Raw genomic sequence first — 16,775 nt, 5'->3', positions numbered from 1 at the left:
TCGATCATATTATCCATTTGGTCAAACTTTGATGCGACGAATAATAGCGCTTGCGACGAAGTAGGGGGACATGGGGCAAGAAAAACACATGGGGCATATGTGCCACCTCTAATTTCACGTAGTTCAAATCTATTTTTTGATGTTTAACGCAGGACAAGAATACATTGAGTACTAATTGAGGGTTGTGTTAATATTACAGTTAAAAATGTTTAGCACAAAAAAAATAGAAAAATGTCTTTAATTCACCAACGAGAAAAATGCGAAATATTATAAGAATGTAAGACTGGAAAACAAGGATTGACACTCAATAAATACAAAACATATTGATTTTTCCGCACAGTATTGATGATTTACAATTATTCAATATAAGTGTGAGGAAATTTTTTCGAAAAAGTTCTTTTGACATTAAGTTTTACACATATAAAAACAGTATGACTTATGGGGCAAGAGGAACATCGCAATTTTCTCATCTAATATCAAATGAACTTTTATTTTTCTTGTTTAATATTGCATTAAATCAATGTTTCCTACTAAATAAAATCAAAACAAACGACCTTGGACATTCAAAATGGTTTCTGAAAATTTTTACTATTATTGTTACAGTCAGCAAATAAGATAAGAACTAAATTAATTTCGTAAAATTACTGTTTAACTATAAGTCAACTTTTATCCCTCGGTTTTTATCTTTACTTACTCTAGAATGTATCGTTTAGGCGGGGAAGTAATAATATACAAAATTTGTGGCATTTTGCTCTGGTGGTCTTCTTGCCCCATACGAGTGGCACTCTTGCCCCGTGCCTCGTCGAAAAACCTCATAAGAAGGGACATTTTCAAAAATCTAAAATCAACATGTGTTTCTTATATTTTTGAAATCTATCGGTAACAACATTTAGAGCAAGAGGTGAACTTGCCCCTACACTGGAATAATCTGCTCCCCTCGTTCACCCATCTAGCCATCTTAACGAGCCATTTCACCTAAGCACACATACAATCTGTTGCATCGTCGCGACGCCGCCATCGTGTCGGTTATGAACGACACCCCAACAGCACAACAATGGGGCGACACAAATGAGTAAACAAAATTTAATAACACTAAAGGCCGGAGCACAATGGATACGTTGCGTTTTGCGTTTGAGTTTGCGTTTATCAATCCGTTTGATCCGGTTTGTACTAAAATGGAAAACGTACGCAAAACGGATAATCAACGCACAATCAATACGTTTGGTTGCAGTTAACCAGTTGAGATCAATCTATTTTTTTTTTCATATTTTAAAGATTTGCATCAAGTAGATGCTGAACCGAGTCGAATTAATAATTTTATAGGGGATTAAACACCATAATCAAGGTTCCAGAAAAATCACTGTACAGTTTTGATTGATGCCTTGGAAGGTGTTAGGTGGGATTATTTGATAACTCCTCAATACTTCTTGGGGCCCATATAGCCGTAGCGGTAAACGCGCAGCTATTCAGCAAGACCAAGCTGAGGGTCGTGGGTTTGAATCCCACCGCACAAAGATCTTTTCGGGTTGGAAATTTTCTCGACTTCCCAGGGCATAGAGTATCTTGGTACCTGCCACACGATATAAGCATGCAAAAATGGTCATTGGCATTGTAAGCTCTCAGTTAATAACTGTGGAAGTGCTCATAAGAACACTAAGCTGAGAAGCAGGCTCTAACGTAAAAAGAAAAAGAAGAACTTATTGGATCCCTGAAACAATGCGCAAAGAAACATAGACGAAATTCTGGAGGACGAAAGATTTCTAGAACCGATCCGTAAACAGGTCCTTGGCCAACAGGTTAGATCCCATCTTTCGGGTGATATTGACCCACTCGGGGTGACTTTGGGCCACTATTTGTCAAATTGAAGCTTCGGCGTTCCATGAAGTGGCGATGCGGTGAATGGAAAGTCAAAATGCATGAATTTACGCAGCGTCGATGCCATGGTGATCTAGCAAAAGTGTGCTCTTGAGTTGTTTCTATATATTCACCTAGCGTTTTCCCACAATCTTTAACTTATTTCTTTACCAAATCCACCAGCAGTTCTATCTGTGATTTCATCATAAGTATAATAAGGAATTCCTCCATGGATTGTAACATGAATTCCTACAAGGTATTTCACCAGGAATTCCTCCAGGTAACGCTGCAAGAATTCCTTTAGGAGTTCTACCAAAATTTCTTCATGAATTTCATTGGTAATTCCTTCATGATTCTACCAAGTGTTCAATCATGATTTTTACCAGTGATTTAGTTAGAAATTCCTGTAAGGATTCTTTTTAGAAATTTCTTCCGAAGGTTCACATGGAATTCTTTACGGGAAAATTTCCTCCTGGGACTTTATCAGGAGTACCTACTGAGATTCCATCAGTAGTTCTTCTAGGGGTCAGGAGATTTTGTGGGTATTTAAACATGAATTCGTCAAGGAATTCCATCGGAGTACTTCTCATCATTCTATCATGAATTCCACAAAGGATTTCATCAGGAGACCCTATAGGGGTTTCATTGGAAGTTCCTCTAGGGATTAAACCGGAAGTTCCTCCAAGAATTCCATCGTAAATTTCTCTAGGGATTCCATCAAGAGTTTTTCTGGGAATGTCATAAGCAGTCCTTCGAGGGATTCCAACAGGAGTTCCTTTAGGGAATCCATCTGAAATTCCTCCAGATATTCCATCACAAGTTCCTTAAGGGATTTTACCTGGAACTCCTCTAGGGACTCCATCAGGAGTTTCTCCAGGGAGTACCTTCCAGGACATCTTAAGGAATTCCTCCAAGGATTCCGACAATAATTCCTATAGGGATTCTATCAAGAGTACCTCTAGGATCTCCATCAGAGTTTTTATTGGGATTTCATCAGGAGTTCCTCCAGAAATTCCGTCAAAAGTTTCATCGGCGATTCAACTTGGAATTCGTCCTGACATTCTTTCAGAAGTTCCTTTATAGCTTATATCAAGAGCTCTTCGAAGAACTCAATCAGATTACTTCTAGGGGTATCATAAAGAGCTACAATCTACAGATTATAAGGACTGTTCATTTTATAAAGTGGACACTTTGTTTATGCTATATCTTTTTTATTTATTGATAAAATTGTAATCGGTTTTCTGTGTATCGTTGACCTATTATTCTAAAATGCTATGAAAATATAAAATCTTTGAAAATGCTTTTGGTTGAAGAGCTAAATAGTTTTTCCAAAAACTCTTAAAAAAAGCTGTCCGTCAAAGTTTAACATTATTTTTCGCAAAACAAAAATCCTTATTTTTATGAACAAATTGTATGTTTGTATCCTTTACTATTCTACTAAAGGTAAAGCTTTAAAAATATCAATTATATTCCACCATTCATTGACGTTAGGTAACTTTAGTGATTTACCCATTTATGGCCAAATTTGCTGATACACCATCCTTTCACTCCCAGCAAAAGAGAAAAGTAAAAAGCGTGTTCAAAACTAGTTTGGATTACTAAAGAAACTATATTAGTATAAACGAAAGCTAAATCGTGAGATTAAACTACAGTCTTAAGTATAAATTTTACTGTTTATTGTAGTTTTACTAAAAAGTCTCATACTTTTAAAATCATGTACGCATATTTATCGATCTACAGCAAATTGTAAACAGTTTTCTCCGAATTTTTCAATTGGTAATCTCAGAATAACATATTATGAAAATAATATGTGGAAAATAATATCGATTTTATTACAGCAGTGTTGCCAATTTTGATGATTGTCAATGTACTTTGATAGGTCTTCTAAGAATAAAACAATTGTGTTTCTGTTGTGCTTTGAATGTGACGTAGGGACTTACTAAGTAACTCTATGAAGGCGTAAGTTATTTTCCATATTAATACTATATTGGGACTTCCGTCAGGACGTACTTTTACACAAAAAATTCTACTCATATCAATTCCCATCAAATTTAAAAAAAAATCTTAAAAATATACGGGAAAATTGATTTTATTATATCTGTAAAATTGTTGCTCCAAAAACAACTTGATTTTTTCCATCAGGCTTCTGATTGATGATGCTTTCGAAGAACAAGCCTTTTTTGAAAATAGAAAATATAAATTATCGAATTTTCCAGCCAATTTCTTACAATCATTGACTTTGATAACCTCAAAAAATCGACCGATCTAATCGTTGTTCCATATTCGTGTGAAATTTAATTATTTTGGAGAATTTTTATTATCACAACATTGTACAATACTAGTCGAACGATGTGCAAAAAACCGATTGAAATTTCATTGATTAATAAGAAAGATACAGCATGCACAAGGTGTCCACTTTATAAAATGAACAGTCCTTAGGGATCGTTCAAATATTACGTAACGCAACAGGGGGAGGGAGGGGGTCTTACATAGTGTTACGGTCCATACAAAAAATTAAAACTTTCCATACAAAAGCTGTTACGTGGGGGAGGGAGGGGGTCTAAAATTGGCAAATTTCGCGTTACGTAATATTTGAATGAACCCTTATCAGGGGTTCTTCAAGAAATTCCATCAGGATATAATCTTGGGATTTCATAAGGAGTTCCGCTGACATATTATCAGGAATCCCATCAGGGATTTTATCATGAGTTCCTGTAGGGATCCCCTCAGGAGTTCCTTCAGAGATTCTATTAGAAGTTACTCCAGAAATACATCAGAAGTTCTTCTAGGGATTACAGTAGGAGTTTCCATTAGTAGTTCCTTCAGAGATTCTACCTGTAATATAAAAGTTTTTTTTTTGGATTCCATCATGAATTCCTCCAGGGATTTCATCAGAAGTTCTTCAATAGATTTCATTAGGAGTTTCTGCAAGGATTCCATCAGAAGTTCTTCCATGGATTACATTTGAAATATTTATAAGATTTCATTATAAAATCCTCCTGGGATTCCATTATGAACACTTTCTGGGATTCCATCAGAAATTCTGTCAAGGATTCTATCAGGATTTTTTCTAAACGTTCGTTCAAGAATTCCTCTAAGGTTATTCTGGGCCTACCAGGTCATTTACCACGGATTCCTCCCGGAATTTATTGAGGAATTCTATCAGAATTTCCTTCCATTGGTTTCTCTAGGGAATTCCTCAAGAGAATATTCCAGGAATTCTTCAATGGAGTCCTCACAGAATACCTCAAAGGATTCCTAATGAAAGTCCTCAAGGGATTTCTCCCAGAATTAATCAAGGGATGTCTCCCGAAATTCCCCAAGAAATTAATCTCGGAAGGCATTAAGGAATTCGCCCCAAAATATTTCCAAGGATTCTCGAAGGTTATCTGGAATTCCTCCAGAGATTTTACCAGAAATTTTTTATAAGGATTTCATTAAGAGATTCCTCCCGGAATCCCTTATAAAATTAATCCCGCAAATCCTCAAGAGGTTCTTCCTGGATTTGTTTAAGGAACTTTCTGTGGAATATCTCCAGACATTCTTGCGGGTATTCAGGAGTTCCTCCAGCGATTTTACTGGGGAATATAAGGATTTAGCTAGTGATTTAGGAATCTACCAGTATATCCTCCAGTAACAGTCATATCGGGGATTTGACACCGTTTTCTTTAAAGATGCCACTAGTAATTCCTTCACAGACTTCACCAGTATTTCCTTTAATTATTTCATTATTAAAATTCCGCCGGAAAAAATATACCAGAGTTTCACCAAAAATACTTGGAAGGTTTTAATAGGATTTCTATTTTTTATTTGGGGGGGAGGTTGGGTGGTTTATCCCCCGAGGATTAAAAAAAAAATTCCAAAGAGTCCACAAGATTTTTGTTTTCCTGAAAAACCATAAATATTTCCACGAAAGAATCGATCAGGAACTCCACGAAAGATTGAACTATAAATTCTTCCTTCCTCTACCCTAGGTATTCCAGGAATTTTCTGCAAAGTTCCAAAAGATAATTCATCCAGGGATTCCACTTATATTTATTCAGAGTATTAAACAAAGCATTTTCATTAGGGGTTGAACACCTAGAGTAGCACTTGGAAGTATTTTTGGGAAAATTTCTGGAAAAATCAATGGAGCAATGTCTTGAAAAATTCTTGGACGAATCACCAAAGAAATCACTGGAGAAATTCCCAGGGAATACCCAGGGAATTCCCTGGAGAAATTCCTTAATATAACTTTGGAAGAACTTTAAAGCGATCCCTGAAGGAACTCCTAAAGGATTATATAAGTCGATTCCTGGTGAATTCCTTGGAAATAATCCTGCAAAAAATACTGAAAGAAATTGATGGATAAATTCCAATGGGAATCCTCGTAGAAATTTTTGGTAGATCCTTGAAGTGATTTCTGGAGGCATCCCAGGATGAATGCCTCGTACGGTTTCTTCAGGGTTTTCTTCAGGAATTTATAAAATAATTCCTGGTGGAATTTCTGAGGCAACTCCTAGTGGAATTTAAGGAGGAATCCTAGAAGGAATGCGTGATAGAAACCTTGGAACTAACTTCTATAGGAATTCTTGAAGAAATTGTTATAGCAATCTCTTCAGAAATTCTTGGAGGCAGCCTTGAAGTAAATCCTGAAGAATTATTGAAGAAACCACTTGAGGATTTTTTTAGATTGATCTTTAAAGGAAGCATTGAAGAAAATACTGAATAGTTTGTAGAGCAACCTTTGAAGGAATCTCTGAATGCCACCTGAAGGTATGCTTGAAAAATTTCTGGTGGAATCTATGAATAAATGTATAGAAGAATTATTGATAAAATTCCTGGTACCATTCCAGGAAGAATTTCTGGTGGAATCCCTAGTATAGCCCATGGATTCCTGGATAAACTTAAAAATGTTTAAAGAAATTCCCAAAGCCATTCTCATATTGATGACTATTCAAAATAACCCTCAACAGAGATCCCTTATAATATTGGAGTGTTGCCGGAATACTTCGTGCGAATTATAACTGGAATTCCTTATCAATGTCCATTTGTGCCGGTACCTCGATTTTGAAAGTTCTACTCTTCCTTACTACGATTATTTTCCAAAAATACTCCCAAGGAATACTCCCCCCAGTCACAGAATTCGAGAAAATAACAATCACATATCCACTTGATGGCTGCCGAGATCATTCGATACATGCAAAAAAAATATAGTGTTGCTGCAACGAGCTTTGACAGTCGGTCAAACGGTTGCATCAACATATATCGGTTTGACTAACTTGGGGGCGGAGTCAATGTTGGTCAAATCATCTGAGCGCCTGTGGGCTGCATAAAGCGGGAATCGAACCCACACTCCTTACTCAATGCGGCTAAATGCTTGGTAACACTAACCGCACGGCCACGAAGCCCACAGATTAAAAAAATAAGAGATAAAACTTTTTGCTAATAAAAATATTACAGTAATAAAACAAAAGTCATATTAACACTCAAAATCATCTTCATAACAGCAAAAGGAAGTTTCTTTTTATCACTTATATTCGAATTATCACCAAATGTTATCACTCTGATAATCACCATTTTTGTAACTTACTACCATCAATCACACTAAATTCTTCCACTTTCTTTATAAGCATTTACGCAATCACTTGTTTAAAACATAATGTCATTACCATTTTTCAATTTATTCGATACTATTTGTCTTTAAATTACAATGTATGTGTATCAATGGCCTGTTCGTTCACGGTATGAGTTTACACGGTTTCCAATGGTATGCATTGTTAATTAAAATTATTCAGTTATGTTTTCATAGTAATCAAATAACTCGCGTTAATCTGCTAATAACTAAATTTTCATATAGAAAATAAATTTAAATCAACTTTATATTTATTACTTTATTTTGTTAAACCATCAGTATTTAGCTGCTTGTTAGTAGAAGATGATACAATCGAACGTCTTTTATCCACATGCGATTAGGTATGTAGGAATGTGATGTTTTTACTGGGGAATTTATTCCATCTTAGTTGTTCCTTCGAATGTCGCATGTTCTTCAAATGTAGGTCCATTGAGTTTCTTTTAATTTAAGAAATAAAAAATAAAAGGATAAAAAGAAAGTTCAAAACGAAATGAAAAGGAGAAAAAAACAATGAACCTATTCATGACCGCTTATTTATTTGCAATGGAATAACAAAAATAAAATTAAATCACTTCTCATAAAAAGATCTAGTACAGTATCGGCTCTTTGGTGAAGTTCATCAAAAGTGTTTAAGTTTGAAATATTTCTGACTCGTACCACCAATAGCACCACTAGTGTGCATCTTTCTCTTAAGAGTAAAGATACATTTAAGCCCCAGGGCCTGACAGCAATCATGCTGATCACAGCCTTTGCCCAGGGATTTTTTTTTTAAATTTTTGATCATTGCTGAGGATTTTAAAATGGATTCCAGAATCTTAAAAGAATGTCAAGCAACTAGCGGATAAATTTTATAATAGTTTATTGAAGAAATTCCAGACGCAAATGTTGGAAGAACTCCAGAAGAAACTCTTGTGAAAACATCAGGAGAAATTCTTGAAGGAATTACAGAAGCAATTCCTGGAAGAGTTTCTAGAAGCAAATTTTGAAGGAATCATTAAAGAATCTTCGTGGCAAATTCCAGAAACTAATAAATTGAAGAAATCAATGCAAGTCCCAGAGGAATTCCAGAGTTCATTAAAATACCAGAAGTTATTCATTCAGTATTTCTAGAAGCAACTCCCTGAGGAATTCCAGTGGAAACTTTTTAAGGAATTCCAAAAGCATCTTCGTGAGGAATGCCAGCATCAACTATGAAGTAAATTGAAAAGCAACTTTGCGAGAAATTACAGAAAAAACTCTCGGAGGAATTCCGAATGAAACTCTTAAAAGAATTCGATAAGTCACTCCTTAGGAAATTCCAGAAACCATTCTCTGAGGATTTCGAGAAGGAACTCTTGAAGAAATTCCAATACAACAACAACAACTTAATTCCACAAGCATGGTAGAATTCGAAGAGCGGTTACGTGAGGAACTTCAATTTGAGAAATTTCAGAAGCAACTCCTGGAGGAATACCAGGAGGATTTTCTAAAAGGATCCAATAAGTTAATTCCATAGGGAATTGAAAAAATCAAGAGGGAGCTCCAGAAGAAACTTTTGAAGGAATTCCCGAAACGACTCCTTGAGAAATCCCTGAAGCAACTCCCACAGGTATTCCAAGAGGAACTTCAGACAGAGTTTCAGAAGCAATTTTTGAAGGAAATTTAAGAACAGTTTTATTCAAGAAGTACGACCAAATGCAACATCCTGTGAAATTTCAGGAACATCCACTAAATTAATTCCAGAATCTACAACTTTAAGAATTACAGAAGCGGTTTATTACTCTGTAGAAGGAACTTCCGGGAAAATTCCAGATAAAATTCAATTAGAGAAATCTCAATTTTTAAACGAACACTTCAAGGGTTTCAGATAGACCTGTAGAAAGAATTTTAGAAGCAACTTCTGAAACAATTACAAAAGAGTTTGCTAAAAGAATCCAAGAGGTTATTTTTACAGAAGCAGCTCTTGGAGGAATTTGAGGACGAATTTCTAGAACAATTCCAGAAAAAACTCTTGAAGAAATTTCTCAAGAAATATCCAAGGACGCCTTAAAGGAATTCCAGGAGACACTATTAAAGGGACTCCAAGAACAACTTTGTAAAATATACTCGATGCAACTTCGTGGGAAGGACATCCGGGAGCAATTGTCTAAGGAACTCTAGGAAAAACTATTTCAGGAATCAAATTCGCAAAACATATACTTCAGAAGAAATTTCTGGAGAAATAGAAGGACTAATTTTTGAAGGAAATGCAAGAGCACTACCGGTAAAAATTTCAGTCGCAACACTTGAAAAAATTCCAGAAGCAACTTGTTACAATTTTTCAGAAGCCTTTTCTACAGGAATTCTAGATGTAACTCCCGGAGAAATTCCAGTTGGAACTCGAGTAGGAATTCCAAAACAAATCTCGGAAAAACTCCAGTAGGAACTCTTGAAATCTTTTACAGGCAACTCTTTATAAATTTTCAGGAATTGAGGAGCAACTCCTTGTGAAATCCTAGAAGCAACTCCCCCCTCCTCCTCCAATGGGAACTCTTAAAAGAGTTCCAGAAGCATTTCCTTAAGGAAATCCAGTTGCACCAAAGACAAATGAGGAGTTTCACTGCAACTTTCGGGGGAGTCCAAGTTGAACACTTGAAGGAATTTCAAAATCATCTCCCAAAGCAACTTTTGAAGGAATTTAGATAGCGTTTATGTGATAATTCCCAGACGCAACTCCTTTAGAAATCCCAGAAACAATTCTATGATGAATTCCAGAAGTGACTCTTGAAGAAACTCCACTAGGAACTTCTGAAGGATTTCAGAAGCAACCCTAGAATTTATTTCCGAAGGAATTATTGAAGGAATTTCAGAAGCAACTCTTTAGGCAAGCAATTTCCGGAAAATACTAGAAAAGATTCTAGAAGCAAGTATTCCAGTAGCAGATTTTTGAAATAATCTAAAAGCGACTCGTGAAAGAATTCCAGAGGTTCTCATGAAGGACACCCAGGATTACCTCTTTGGAGAATTTTTGTAGCAACTTCTTATAAGAGTTTCAAAGCATTTCTTGATGAAATTTTCGGATATAATTCTTTGAGGAATTCAAGATGCATCAATCCAAGAAATTGCCTCTTAAATTTGAACTGCCAGAGAAATTCTAGGAATTACAGAAGAAAATTCTGGCGAAAATTTAAAGAAAAAATCAATGTTGAATTCCAGAAAAAAAAAACTTCTTAGACGCATTTTAGAAGAAATACTTGAAGCATTTTCTGAAGCAGCCACAGAAGGAATTCTAGTAGAAACTTCTGGAAGATTTGCATTACAAATAGGAGAAATTGTAGAAGGAGTCTCTGGAGGATCTTCTGAAATAAAATTAGAAGTCATTTATTGATGAATTTTTAAAACAACTCCTAGGAAAATTCTTTCACAATTTTTTGAAAAATATCCAAAAGAAATCACAGAGGGAAGTCCTGGAGAAGTTTCCTAGCAATTTCAGAGTCAACTTCTCTAGATTAAGTCAGAAGTAACTTCAAGAGGAACTTCAAGAGAAATGAGAGAAGCACCTTCTTAATGAAATTCAGGAGCAGCTTTCGAATGAAGAGGCATTCCAGAAGGAACCCCTAAAAAAGTACAAAAGGAATTCTTAAAAGAAATCAAAAAGATTTTATTGAAAGGAATTAAAAAAGAACTCCAGAAAAAAAAACTCCTAGAGGAACTCTAGAAGAAAATCTAGTAGCGATTTCTGGAGTTATTGTAAAAGGAACTCCTAGAGGAATTCCAGAAACAAGCCCTTGTAGAGTTAATACACTTCAGAAAAAATAACATAAGCATTTCCTGGAGGAAATCCAAAAGTTATGCCTAGGTATAGGAATTTCAGAAGAATCTACTGGAAAATTTCCAGAGAAAACTCAAACAGGGATTCCACACACAACTCTTGGAGGAACTTATAAAAATCCTGTAGCCCCTCCTGTAAAAATCCCAGAAGAATCTCATGAAATAATTTTAGGAGGAAATCATAGAAAAATTCCTGAAGTATCTCTTGGAGGATTTACGGAACCAATATTATCGTTAACTAGTGGACCCGGCAAACTTCGTCTTGCCATCAAGTAGGCTGCTGAAAAACGTCATAGAACGTCCCATACAAAACTGGCAGTTCATTCCTGGTTTTTCTAACTTTCCTGGTGAACATCCTGAGCTTTTTATGCACACAAACACGTCGGAACACTTCAAGATCGTATCTAAATGGAAAAGCTCGAAATATGATGGCCCGTTCTCTAGCCATTTCGTGACATACAAACAACATTCCATTTTTATTTATATAGATAGATAGATTACGAAATATGACCCTCGTTGCACTTCGCTACATGGTCGTTTCTTTCATCGACCAACGATGAATAGAACAGAAATAGATATCCGCAACATCACCAACAGCAGCTTCGACTCCATGCAGGAAATGTTATTCAAACTTCACGGTCAAATTTCACTGTGATGTTAATCACCGCTTCTGCTGCAGCCGAGATTATGCATTGCCCACCAATGAAAATGCTTATCTCACCAGCTCACCACAGATCCGGTTGTATTTTATTTAGTGAAAATTGAACTAATTATGCACAAAAATCACTAAACTTAACAACCGTACACTGTAGAAACCGGTCAAAACAAACAAGCTTTCCGCAAACTCAAGCGCAAGATTTGAAAATTTTCTAATCTTCCGGATGGCTATGCGGTTGAGTTTGCGTTTAGTACAGTTTAGTACCAAACCGCAAAGTCAATCCGGATGCATTGTGCGTTGGCGCATATGATCACGTTCATTTAAAATAGCTGTCAAAAAAACGGATTGTCAACCGGATCCATTGTGCTCCGGCCTTAATTGCACGATTTATTTCTCGGCACTCGTTTGCCTTGGAGCACTCCTCGCACCGCCATCACTAGGACTAAGAAGGACTTGGAATGTCTTCGCTGCTTCGTGCCAGAATCGAGGCCATCCGTTTCGCAAGCCGCCGTTTTTCCTTGGTCCTGTGGCGTCGGTCCCACTCGTAAATACACGATTCCACATCTGTCGACGCCTTGGAGCTAATGCTACTGGAACCATCCCCGCGTTGTTGCTTCAGTGGTCGTCCTCGTTCGAAGAAAAGCCGCAGGTGCTCCGGCAGTTTCATGAGCAATGACTCATCCCCGCTTGAGGGTCCTGAGGGGTAAAATGCAACAAATGAAGGAAGAGATTTTTGGACAAAAGGTCGGAAGACAAAACGTTGAAAGGAAAAAAGGACGAAAATGATTTGCTTAATGGGAATTCTTAATTTTTAATCTTTTGTCCCTTCTATTTTGCTCTTTTGTTTCTCCTTTTGTAATAGATTCTGTGTCTAGCCTGAAAGATGTTAGATCAATTTATAACCTAATTAGAGTAGATTATTGGAAATTTAAACTGTCTACCATATTCAAAGCGTTTCATCAATCTGCGTCTTTTATTCAGAAGTTGTGTATCTCTGACAAGGGTGCGCTTTGCCCCCACAGTGCATCTTACCCCAGGCACCCCTACCGGTGGCGATGGTTTCCGTCGCTTCGCAGTCGTTAATTTTGTCTTTCCGCTGGCACCACATCAGCTCCTGGATCCGATCCCGCCAAGTGTTAACCAGTAGCGGTCGCAGCAGGCCATCACCGCCAAACTCGAAGTACAACCGTCTCCCGGTCACCAGGGTCACCCGCAGGACTTCCCTTCCTGCTCCGCCCCCTGCACCCCCAAGGTGACGTTCCACCTTCAACCGCACGAACCGCAACGGAAGGGCGCACAGCAACTCGAGACAGTCCACTTCCGGATCGTGACATGGCCTCCACACGTTGTCTCGAGCCGAGTTCGCCACAAAATCGTCCACCGCCACGAACAGCCATTGGGGGCTCAACCCCAGCTGCACGGCCCGGATTCCGTGGCCACACCGGTCCACTTGGGCGAATGGGCTTTCGATCAAAATTTTGACACTATCTTCGGCACCATCGCGGTACTCTCCGAGCAGAAGGAGCTTCTGAATTCGATAATACATTTCTTCCCCGCATTAGACGACGGGTGGCAATTGGGTGGGTTGGAATATTTATCACGTCACGTCGCGACGACGGAAAAGCTACAAAGTTGGTCAAGTCACGCAACTGTTGCTTTATTTTTGCTTCTCGCGTTGGCAGCCTTGGATTAGGTCTTTTTGGGAAGAGGAAAAGTAGGCTACTGGTTTTCCAGACTATTGAAACCTGAGACTGAAACTAGTGGCGTGCTCACGTGGGAGGGTGTGTTAATGGAATAAGTTGCATTAGGGCAGACCACAATGCTCCCCAGACCGTTATTATTAGAAAAAAAAACACAAGTTCACAAGTCGTTTTAAATGGCTGAGCAGCATAGCTGCCCAAAGTTTTAAAAATTTCGTAGAGCTTATGCTCTTTTTTCCACAATTTGAAGGTAATTCAGATCTCTTGTTAGATTGGCAATTCTAATGCTTTTCATAATTATATAATAACTAGTGGTCCCGGCAAACTTCGTCTTGCCATCAAGTAGGCTGTTGAAAAACGCTATGGATCGTCCCATACAAAATGACAGCTCCGTTCATGCTCGTTTTTTCGACTTTCCCGGTGAATATCCTGGGATTTTTATGCACACAAACACGTCGGAACACTTGACGAACAAAACGAAAAAATAATCATTCAAATCGGTTGACCCGTTCGGAAGCCATTTCGTGACATACAAACACCACTCCATTTTTATTTATATAGATTTAATACTTGTTGTGAAATTTGAAAAACAAAAGTTACTCGTCTTCTCGGTGAGAATCGAACTCACGACTCCCTGTTCTCTAGATAGGGCGCGTTACCCCTACGCTACGAGAGGACTCATAAACGCAGAAGTTAACCTGAATTCGATTTCAGCTCAATAATCACGTGGTCCTCTTTCGCAAAGCGCACCTCTTTCGGAAGAATTAGATGCCCATCCAAAAACAACGCTTTCTATTTATATCCAATGCTTAGCCCGAGAGCGCATTATTTATTGAGTATTGGAATACCACACCAACAACGTGCTGGCTACGATTTCTATAGTGCGGGCTTACAATGGGTCGCGATGTTCTCTCTAGCAGAGCTTGAATAAAATAGGTGCTTCTGGTTCGAAGGTTGGAAGACTAATGAATATTTATTTCAAATAACAAGCTTAAGTTTCTAAGGTTAATGGCGTAGCTAAGGATCTGATTGCGTAGCTTACATACGTCGCGGGTTACTACACATCACTCCTCCCTAATCTGCGACGCCTATAAAATGGCAAAACTTCTGCTGATTTGGTGTAGCCAGCGGTTTGGTGAATCCATCTGCCGGTTGGCTCGAAGTGGGCGTGTAGCCAAGTTTGACCACGCCGTTCTCCAAACTCTCGTGCACTAAATGATAGCGGATGCTAACATGCTTCGTCCTGGGATTATAGGATCCGTTGCCTGCGATGCTGATTGCTGACTGGTTGTCGCAGAACATCGGAACCGGTTCAACGTTGGTGAATTCCGACCGAAGATTGCTCCACCACATGGCTTCTTGAATGCTCCGGCAGAGCGCCATATACTCCGCCTCGCATGACGAAAGTGCTACAGTCGGCTGTTTCTTCACATTCCAGGCTATGGCAGCACCCTGCATCGTAAAGACATAGCCGGTTGTCGATCTGCGGCTATCTGGATCTCCTCCCCAATCGGCATCGCTATATCCGACCAGTTGTCCATTCTCGTCCCTCTTGTACTGTAATTTTTTCGTAGCCGTGCCCTTCAGGTATCGGATGATACACTTAACAGCTTCCCAATGCTGCCTGCCAGGGTTCGATGAAAATTGGCTTACCGCATTCACAGCAAACGCAATGTCGGGTCGAGTTGTCTGGGCCACGAACGACAAACATCCTACTGCTTTTTTGTACGGCACATCTCTCATCTCCATTTTCTCTCTTTCAGTCTTCGGGGCCATCGACTTTTCCAGTCTACCGCTCGGATCCGCCGGAGCTGCTACCGGATTCGCATTCGTCATTCCAAAACGATGAACGATCTCCTGTTGGTTCAACGAAAGCTTGCCTTCACGTCGATCCCGCTGGATCCAAATGCCAAGGCAGTGTGTGGCCTCACCCAGGTCCTTCATTTTAAATCGCTACATCAAAAAATCCTTTAGCCTCTTCTTCAATCGTCGGTCGTTTGTGAATATCAACAGGTCGTCTACGTATATCGTCACGAAAAGCATTTTCTCTCCATCCCGCATCCAGTACAGGCAGGTGTCTACCCGCGATCTTTGCAGGCCGAATTCTCGCAGCACCTCGTCCAGCTTCGCATTCCATACTCGGCTCGATTGCTTCAGACCACGTCCATCTGGTCCACATCCAAGTCGAACTTCGTTGCCACCGCCATCAGGTACCGAATGGCCGAATAGAGTACTACGGGGGCGTAGACTTCCTCGTAGTCCACTCCAGGCTTCTGGGAACACCCCTTCAGGACAAGCCGCGCTTCATATCGCTCCAGGTTTCCATCAGGTCCTCGCTTGATAGCAAAAACCCACTTGCTTCGGATGGCTTTGCGTCCCTCTGGCAGATTCGATAACGTCCAGGTCTGGTTTTTGCTCATTGACGCCATCTCTTGCTTCATCGCCGCGACCCAGCAATCACGATCAGGTCGCCGCATGACCTCGTCGTAGCTCTGTGGAACGTCCTCCACAAGCATCAATGGAGCAGATGGCTGGGGGGAATAACTTCGCCAGAAAACGTACCGTAAGTTACAAAATCATCATACTTGCTTGGACAAATGCGCTCCCGACCACTGCGCCTCAACCCTTGTCTTCAACTTTCTTCAACTGGTCTTAATTGTTGCGGTGGGAGCGCGTGGTCGCTGCAGGATTCTTCAAAATCATCGCAAGATGTCTCTAGCGTGTTGTTGATTGCTGCACCTTCCTCCTCATCATCGGAATTGTTGGCGTTCACATCTGGATATTCAACGGGCACAATGGTTTCTTCAGTTAACAGCTCCATGAATTGCACCGGTCGAACCTCTTGAGGACTCTCGGTTCGGGGAACCTGCCCGTCCTCGTTAACCGCTTCCACGTCACGACTGATCTCGAACTTGTGGCTCTCCGGGAGGTAAACCCGGAATCCCTTCGTGTCCTCGCAATAGCCTACGAAAACGCCCTTCACCGCCTTCGGATCTAACTTCCTACGCTTTACCTTGGGAACATGGACCATCACACTCGTACCGAAAACCTTCAGGTGCAACAATTCGGGCCTCTTGCCAGTCCACAGTTTTTCCGGTGTCTTGTTCCCAATGGACCTGGCCGGTGATCGGTTCACCAGGTATGCTGCCGTCGAAATTGC

At 39.4% G+C, this 16,775-nt stretch overlaps 1 protein-coding gene across 1 annotated transcript in view; it reads left to right on the top strand.

The window, feature by feature from the left end:
• The window catches only part of LOC5571800 (frequenin-1), a 592,818-nt gene that overhangs the window by 539,952 nt on the left and 36,091 nt on the right, over nucleotides 1–16,775 (top strand). The gene's annotated exons all lie outside the window — the stretch shown is intronic.

Source organism: Aedes aegypti, chromosome 1 (assembly GCF_002204515.2).
Source record: "Aedes aegypti strain LVP_AGWG chromosome 1, AaegL5.0 Primary Assembly, whole genome shotgun sequence".
NCBI lineage: Eukaryota > Metazoa > Arthropoda > Insecta > Diptera > Culicidae > Aedes > Aedes aegypti.
Note: the sequence above shows the minus strand (reverse complement) of the source record. Positions and strands in the feature narration are given on the sequence as shown.